General features: G+C 47.2%; 1 protein-coding gene across 5 annotated transcripts in view; it reads right to left on the bottom strand.

Annotated features, from left to right (window-relative positions):
* Positions 1 to 6026, bottom strand: part of FAM168B (family with sequence similarity 168 member B) — a 40953-nt gene extending 34927 nt beyond the window's left edge. Inside the window, exon 1 of one of the 5 annotated variants that reach the window (XM_077956415.1) lies at positions 5591 to 6026. The gene's annotated coding sequence lies outside the window, so the exon portion shown is untranslated. 5 annotated transcript variants of the gene reach the window in all.
* Positions 6027 to 7953: the final 1927 nt, after the last annotated feature.

The raw sequence follows: 7953 nt of genomic DNA on the forward strand, positions 1-7953 counted from the left end.
ATTGAGTTTGTTTGGAGCTTAGGCTCTATGTAGGGAATCAGTAATAGGTAATTGTGGAGACAGCTTAGGTTACAACCACCAGGTGGCGACCCTTAAATATGGGCTGAGTGGAGATGCCGTCTGGTAGGCAAGGAAGCTCCTGAGCAGCACAGGTAAACAGAATTACCACATGACCCCACAATTCCACTCCTAGGGATATACCCAAGAGAAGTGAAAACACATGCTACGCCTACAGTTGGACATGAACATTTATAACAGCATTATTCCTAACAGCCAAAAACTGCAAACCCAAATGAAGTACTGAAGGATGTTAGGAAGCTCTCCTTCCATAATGACCTGACTTATAGCCTAGAATAATAATAAAACTCTACTCGGCTGGTTGCAGTGGCACATCCCCGTAATCCCAGCACTTTGGGAGGCTGACAAGGGTGGATTGCTTGAGGCCAGGCGTTCGAGACCAGCCTGGGCAACATGGTGAAACCCTGTCTCTGCTAAAAACACAAAAATTAGCTGGGTGTGGTGGCGCACACCTGTAATCCCAGCTACTCGGGAGGCTGAGGCATGAGAATGCTTGAACCTGGAAGGTAGAGGCTGCAGTGAGCTGAAATCGCACCACTGCACTCCAGCTGGGGCCACAGAGCGAGACTCCGTCTGAAGGAAAAAAAAAAAAAAATCAGATGGAACCTTTACATCTAACTTCCAGTTTACAAGAAAGGCAGGAGTAGGAGGAAATATGCTGAATGACACCATGAAGCAATCGGACAAACCCCAAAAGTGGGACATTCCAGAGGACAAATGACCCAGTTTCTTCAACAAGGCAACGGTGGGGGGAAAAAGGGGAGGGAGAGGAGGAAAGCTAGATAGTTCTAGATTAAAATAGACTTAGATATAAAGGCAATAGATGAATTTTGTTTGGACTCTTGATTTAGACTGAAACAACTGTAAGCAGAGTTTAAAGATATCTGGGACACGACTAAATACTGGGTATCAGCTGGTACGAAACAATTATGTTTAAGCCTGATAACAGTACTGTGATTATCTATAAATACATAAATTTGTAGAGACACCATAAAGTACATAAAATTGAAAATGATACATCTATGATTTAAAATATTTCTATAAAAAGAGCAAATACAACAAAATGCTAATAATCTTTATATCAAGATGTCGGATATAAGGTTGTGTACTGTATTGCTGTATTTTCAATTTTGCATAATGCAAAACTAAAGAAAAAACACACCATCACCAATCTACCTGAAATTTTAGTGCCACTAAAATCTCCCTGTAACCACCAACTTTCCAGTCTCACTTGGTGTGGACTAAGAAACCCAAACCCGGGCCGGGCGCGGTGGCTCAAGCCTGTAATCCCAGCACTTTGGGAGGCCGAGGCCAGCAGATCACGAGGTCAGGAGATCGAGACTATCCTGGCTAACATGGTGAAACCCCGTCTCTACTAAAAATACAAAAAACTAGCCGGGCGTGGTGGCGGGCGCCTGTAGTCTCAGCTACTTGGGAGGCTGAGGCAGGAGAATGGCGTGAACCCGGGAGGCGGAGTTTGCAGTGAGCCGAGATCACGCCACTGCACTCCAGCCTGGGAGACACAGCGAGACTCAGTCTCAAAAAAAAAAAAAAAAAAAAAGAAACCCAAACCCAAGGCTGGATCTAGAGCTTACCACCTTTTTTTTTTTTTTTTTGAGACAGAGTGTTTTCACTTTCGTTTCCCAGGCCGGAGTGCAAAGGCGCGATCTTGGCTCACTGCAACCTCTGACTCCCAGGTTCAAGCGATTCTCCTGCCTCAGCCTCCTGAGTAGCTGTGATTACAGGCATGTGCCATCACACCCAGCTAATTCTGTACTTTTAGTAGAGACAGGGTTTCTCCATGTTGGTCAGGTTGGTCTCGAACTTCCAACCTCAGGCAATCCGCCTGTCTTGGCCTCTCAAAGTGCTGGGAATACAGGCGTGAGCCACCGCACCAGGCCGAGCTTACCACTTTTTTAGCTTCCCATTTGAAATGACTCAACTGTCAGAATTCCTACGGGTGGTTTGACACCTGCATTAGAATAGACAAATGTCAGATTACCTTTAAAAAGATGACAGCAAAAATTCCTAACTTGAAAATCAAATAACAATCAGAAGAAAAGTCTGTCTTTAAAATGAAAGACCTGGCTGGGCATGGTGGCTCACACCTGTAATCCCAGCACTTTGGGAGGCCAAGGCGGGCAGATCACGAGGTCAGGAGTTCCAGACCAGCCTGGCCAACATGGTGAAACGCTGTCTCTACTAAAAACACAAAAATTAGCCGGCCTGGTGGCGCGTACCTGTAGTCCCACCTACTTGGGAGGCTGAGGCAAGAGAATCACTTGAACCCAGGAGGCAGAGGTTTCAGTGAGCCAAGATCATGCCACTGCACTCCAGCCTGGGCAACAGTGAGGCTCCATCTCAAAAAAAAAAAAAAAAGAAAGAAAGACCCATCACTACACTATTTTTTCCTAGTTTGGAAACATATCGTCTCTAAACAAAGTTCCCACACAGAGCACTAAGAATGAAATACTACAATACCAGGCCTTTAAAATTTTATATCAACAAACCTAATTTCAAGAGGTTTAAATTCACTCTCAGAAACACCAATATACAAGATACAATACTCAGAAAAATCAACATTGGAAAGTCTCAGTAATGTCTGACATCATCAACAAAAGCTTGTAGACGTGGTGGCAAGTGCCTGTAACACCAGTGCTTCGGGAAGCTGAGGCAGGACTGCTTGAGCTCAGAAGTTTGAGATGAGCCTGGGCAATATAGTGAGACTCCCATCTCTATACAAATTTAATATATATTATATATATATATTTTTTGGTTTGTTTGTTTGGGATGGAGTCTCACTCTGTCGCCCAGGCTGGAGTGCAGTGGCACAATCTCGGCTCGCTGCAAGCTCTGCCTCCTGGGTTCACACCATTCTCCTGCCTCAGCCTCCCAAGTAGCTGGGGCTACAGCCACCCGCCACCATGCCCGGCTAATATTTTTGGATTTTTAGTAGAGACGGGGTTTCACCGTGTTAGCCAGGATGTTCTCCATCACCTGACCTCGTGATCTGCTGGCCTCGGCCTCCCAAAGTGCAGGGATTACAGGGGTGAGCCACCACGCCTGGCCAAAAATATATTTTTAAAAAAGAGGCTGGAAGGGGTGGCTCACATCAGTAATCTCAGCACTTTGGGAGGCCGACGTGGGTGGATCACTTGAGGTCAGGAGTTCGAGACCAGCCTGGCCAACATAGTGAGATGAGACCCCATCTCTACTAAAAACACAAACATTACATGGGCATGGTGGCATGCACCTGTAATCTCAGCTATTTGGGAGGCTGAGGCAGGAGAATCACTTTAACCTGGGAGGAGAAGGTTGCAGTGAGCCGAGATCACACCACTGCACTCCAGCTTGGGCAACAGAGCAAAACTGTCTCAAAAAAATAAAATAAAATAAAATAAAATAAAATAAAATAAAATAAAATAAAATAAAATAAAATAAAATAAAAAGAGCATATAGGCCGGGTGCGGAGGCTCCAGCACTTCGGGAGACCAACATGGGTGGACCACCTGAGGTCAACAGTTCAAGACCAGACTGGGTAACACGGTAAAACCCTGTATCTACTAAAAATACAAAAATTAGCTGGGCGCAGTGGTGTGTGCCTGTAATCCCAACTACTCGGGAGGCTGAGACAGGAGAATCCCTTGAGCCCGGGAGGAGGAGGCTGCAGTGAGCAGAGATCACACCATTGCACTCTGGACCGGGAGACAGAGCTACACTCCATCTCACAAAAAAAAAAGAAAAGAGAAGTTCTCTACTCTCCCCCAAACTTTACCTTCATTACCAAGGTTTGGGTTTGCATCTGACTGGGAGGAATTCATGTATTTCTACACAGTACAATCAGACAGACTTAATAGACTGGACACAAGGCATGAAAAAAGTATCACTCTATTACACTGGTGTACTGTTCTTTTAAAATTGTGCTTGGCCGGGCGCGGTGGCTCACGCCTGTAATCCCACCACTTTGGGAGGCCAAGGCGGGCAAATCATGAGGTCAGGATATCGAGACCATCCTGCCTAACACGGTGAAACCCCGTGTCCACTAAAAAAAAATACAAAAAAATTAGCCGGGCGTGGTGGCGGGCGCCTGTAGTCCCAGCTACTTGGGAGGCTGAGGCAAGAGAACGGCGTGAATCTGGGAGGCGGAGCTTGCAGTGAGAGGCGATCCCACCACTGTGCTCCAGCCTGAGCGACAGAGGGTGACTCGTCTAAAAAAAAAAAAGAAAAAAAAAATCGTGCTCAATTAATGCAGGAAAAAAACTGTCTAAAGACAACTTTGGTATAATTTCCCTTTAAACTACGGAACCTATTAAAAAATAATTTTAAAACGCACTGTAGATTTTTTTCAATTTTAATCCTCTACTTCTATGGCATTACACTGCTCTCATTTCCTAACAAATATATTAAGATCTAATAAGACGACCTGGGCTGCTTACTCCCGCCTTCTAGGTTCCAGGCAATTAACTTACACACACAGCCTAATCCTTCCACTCTTCTGACTCTGCAGGAGTCAGAAGAGAACTACCTGCTTGGGCATTTCTAGTGAATGCTGCATAGAGAACATCCAGGAGAACCCAAAGAAAGCAGGCTCCAACTCTTAAAAGTCTATAGGCCGCCTTCTACCAGACCTTAACTTTCATTTAATCAAAATCACAACTAATTTTAACTCACTTTAAAGCTTTCTTGTATTCAGAAACATTCCAAAATGTTACATGAGTAACATATGCCAACACTCCACCAAAGTAAGCCGGCTTTGTAAAGACAAAGAGAAGCAAGATTTTCACAATTTCTGCAACACTAGCTTCAAAATTAGAATAGCCTTACACTGTTCAAATCTTGGCTGTCAAAGCAAAAATAACCCACTCCTTCTTTATCTACAAAAGCTTAAAAATGTGTTCCTGTTATTGCCAAAACCAAAAAGTTTTATTTAATCCAGAATCTTTCATCCACAGTATTTGAGAAAAGTCATCTCAAATTACACAAGGATGACCTGAAAGTTTAAGGAGTGGAAACTACATAAACCTTTTTATTTGTAAAACTTCCTGGCATGCGAAAACAATGCAAAATATTCTTATGTTTTATTTTAATGACTAAACATAAACTCAAACAGCCCATGAGATGCACACTTCATGTTCACATACACTATAAAACAGAAATACCCTTATTTGTGGACGTCGTAAAGGCGCACTGCACTCTTTTTTCAAAGTTAACCCAGGATGGGCCACGAAACGTCCTTTCTGAAGGAAATCTTAAAAGCCTGTAATTTAAATCGTGCCTTTTCAAGCTGGAAAGAGAACGCTCAGATGCCGCCAAGCAAAAAAAAAAAAAAAAAATTATCTTTACTTCGTGGGTAGACAAAGTGAGTAGTTACACGTAAGAAATGACTATTGTCACAGCGCTCTGCCCCCGTGTTTCACGCTCGCATTCCTGACGGCTGCGACCCCGACCTTTAGGAGAACGCCCCGCGCCGCCAAGCCACCTCGGCGGCAGGCCCGCGCCGCCAAGACCGCACCTGCCCGAGTACGTGTCCGGCCGAGCTCCGCCCCCGGCCCCCGCCCGGCCTTGCCCGCGGGACAAAGCGCACCCCAGGCCGGTCCGGACGCCAAGCGACCCCGAGCCGCGGGCCGACCTTGGCACCGCCCCGAGCCGGCCGCACAAAGCGCCGCACTTCCGGCCTGGACGCGCAGTCGCCCGCCGCCCGCCCCCACTCACCGCGCCGCGGCGGCGACCTGGGCCTCAGTGACCAGCGCACGCCGGCCCGCGGCGGGCTTGGCCGTGGGGCGAAACGAGGGAGGGCGCGCCGAGGAGACCGGCTACGATAAGAGGCTGACCCTCCGAGCCCCGCGTCTCCGCCGCCTCCCCGGCGCCGCGCTCCCGCTAGCTCGGCTCCGCTTGGCCCGGCCCGCCTCTCCGCAGCCCGCGCTCCCCGCCGACGCTGCGCAGCCACCGGAGTCGTCGACCTCACTTCCGCCCGAGCTCGCCGCGACGGGGGCGCGCCAGGCACGTGACTGCGCAGCGTGCGCGCTCCCGCCGGCGCCCTCGAGACGCCCGGATGGACGAGCGCGGGCCCGCCGCAATTAGCGAACGGATGGGGCGTAGCTGTAGTTTTTGCATTCACGCTCTGTGAAAAAAGTATTTGATTTATATTTTGAGATAGTCCCGCGCCGCAGAAACCCTTGTGTGTGCCCGGACGCCAGGGCGCGGGCCGCTATGGCCGCACCCGGGAGTCGAGCCTTGTCCCCGGGGGGCGGAGCGGGGCGGAGCTCAGCTCACGGAGCCTTTGCCAGTGTGGAGGCTGCGGGCGCCCGCTCAGGAGTGCAGATTTCAGAGAATGCAAGTCGGTTTCAAGTGTAGAAGTGCGGAATCATTTATATAGACAGAATTCAGGAAAGGTGTACTAGAATGTTCGTTGTTTTTTTTTTTTTTTGAGACGGAGTTTCGCTCTTGTCACCCAGGCTGGAGTGCAATGGGGCGATCTCGGCTCACTGCAACCTCCGCCTCCCGGGTTCAAGCGATTTCCCTGCCTCGGCCTCCCGAGTAACTGAGATTCCAGGCGCCCGCCACCACACCTGGCTAATTTTTGTGTTCTTAGTAGAGACGAGGTTTCTCCATGTTGGTCAGGTTAGTCTCCAACTCCTGACCTCAGGTCAGCCACCCACGTCGGCCTCCCAAAGTGCTGGGATTACTGGTGTGAGCCACCGCGCCCGGCCAAATGTTAGTATTTTTATGTAAAGCTTAGTATATAGTTACAATGATTTGATTAGTTCAGGGGGTCTCTAGGGGGAGGTATGTTTATTATTTCATATTAAAGAGGTGCGTGTCTTGGTGTTTCTGTTTGGGGTGTCGTCTGGGCTGAGCTAGGTACAGGATGACAAAGGAGGGAGTTATTGCAATAAAGATTAGTGACGGAAGGGAGGAGGCCTGGCTCTGGTCTTTTTTCAGTCGTTTATAAAATAAAAACAGCTGGGCGCGCTGACATGTCTGTAATCCCAGCACTATGGGAGGCGGAGGTGGGCAGATCACGAGGTCAGGAGTTCAAGACCAGCGTGGCCAACATAGTGAAAAAGCGTTTCTACTAAAAATACAAAAATTAGCTGGGGGTGGTGGCACACATCTGTAATCCCAGCTGCTCAGGAGGCTGAGGCAGGAGAATCTCTTGAATCCGGAAGGCAGAGGTTGCAGTGAGCTGAGATTGCTGCCACTGCACTCCAGCCTGGGCGACAGAGCAAGACTCCGTCTCAAAAAAAAAAAAAAAAAAAAAAAAAAAATATATATATATATATATATATATATATATATAAATGTGTAACCATGGAATCATAAAAGGACAAGAAGAAAACATGGGGAAATTCCTTTTTAGTATTGGAGTAAAGAGGGCCTTTCTACGTATTATTCGAAATCCAGAAGTCATGACTGTCAAAAGCTTTGGCCGGCAAAAAGCACCATAAGCAAAGTCAAAAGATAAATGATTAACAAGGAAGAAATAGTCCCAACTCATGTAAATAGACAAAGCTAATCTCTTTAATATTCCAAAAGCTTCCAGAAGTCAACAATAAAAAGCCCTAGCACCCAATAGAAAAATTAGAGTTCACAGCAAAGGACTAAGCCTGGCTGTTAGTCATATGAAAAATATCCAATCTCACTTCTATAAAGACCAATGCAAGTTAAAACTCTTTGAGACAGCAGTGTTCACTGTGATTGGCAACCATCCAAAAAATTGGCAATGCTATTGATAAGGCTGCCAGGAAGCTGGCACTCAGACATTGCTGGATGGGAAAGGGGATCATCTGATGATGTGTGTCAAAATGAATACACAATGTTTTATTCAACAACTGCACGTCTGGCAGTTTGCCTACAGAGATACTCACAGATGTG

This window comes from Macaca mulatta, chromosome 12 (assembly GCF_049350105.2).
Source record: "Macaca mulatta isolate MMU2019108-1 chromosome 12, T2T-MMU8v2.0, whole genome shotgun sequence".
Lineage (NCBI taxonomy): Eukaryota > Metazoa > Chordata > Mammalia > Primates > Cercopithecidae > Macaca > Macaca mulatta.